Genomic DNA, 1235 nt, shown 5'->3' on the forward strand with positions numbered 1-1235 from the left:
TGCCAATAATGCAGATTAATGTAAAATTGTCCTCAACATGCATTAAATAACAGTGAGTTTTGAAGTATGCAGATCCATGCAAAATAACTCATTATTAGAGAAAATTAATGACATAAGGGCCTTAATCGAATCAGAATACCCTGAATGCTACTGTATACATTGGTAACACAAAACTCCTTTAGGAAGTATGTTCCATACGTCTGCGATTTTATAGTTAAAGGATTTGCAGTGGAGTATTTTATGTTTCTGCCTTTCATAGATAGAAATGATAGATTTAGTCGGTCAGAGTTGTGGTGACCTGCGGATCTTCCTAATACTTTGGTGAATCTGGGGAAGCTATCAGGTGCATCCCCATAGAGGGTTTTAAAGACTAAACAGCATAACCTGAACTCAGTCTGCTTTCCTTTCGGCAGCCAGTGTACCGCCTTGAGTAGCAGTGTGACAAGATTGAATCTTGATTTGTAGAAAATAAGTCTTGTGGCGGAATTTTGTACCATCTGGATTTTTAAAATTGATTTCATTGAGATTCCCAAATGCGTTGCAGTAGTCCAGTGAGGACAGAATAATTGATTCTACAACTATTCTATAGTATTGGTGGAAAAAGTAGGATCTGACTCTTAACATCTGAAGTGTGCCAAAAGATTTCCTGCCTAAATTGTTGACATAATTATCAAAGTTCAATGAGCTATCCAAGTTGACTTCCAGAACTTTGGATGATTTTTTGATGTTCAAGCTAGCTCAATTTGACAGTCTAATAGTGAGTGGGATTAGGTGTGTGTTGTCCGAACCACAGTACACTTCTCCCTCCGTATTCGCTGTGAGAGGGGATTAACAGATCCACGAATACAAAAAAACTGCAAATAACTTTTTCATATGTTATTTGCTGTTTTCTATTAAAAACCATCGTGAATATGGTGAAACCGCGAATAACATGGTGGGAGACCTGGCCTGTTCCTGAAGGAGAGGCAAAACACGGTGAAGAAAGCGCCGGGAATCGGCGATTTCTCTATGCAAGCTGACGTAATTTGGGGGGAGGAGCCAGCAAGCTACAAACCGCGAATAATAATCGAAACCGTGATTGCTGAAACCGCGAATACGGAGGGAGAAGTGTAGTGGGGTGTTTTTTTTTTCTGTGTTTACTATGAGGTGGTATCTTGCTGACCATTCTTGTACTGGCTAGCATTCTTGTCAACTTGATGGCCCTGTTTGCTAGATTCATTCCCCTTTTGATTTCC

This window comes from Geotrypetes seraphini, chromosome 9 (assembly GCF_902459505.1).
Source record: "Geotrypetes seraphini chromosome 9, aGeoSer1.1, whole genome shotgun sequence".
Taxonomy (NCBI): Eukaryota; Metazoa; Chordata; class Amphibia; order Gymnophiona; family Dermophiidae; genus Geotrypetes; species Geotrypetes seraphini.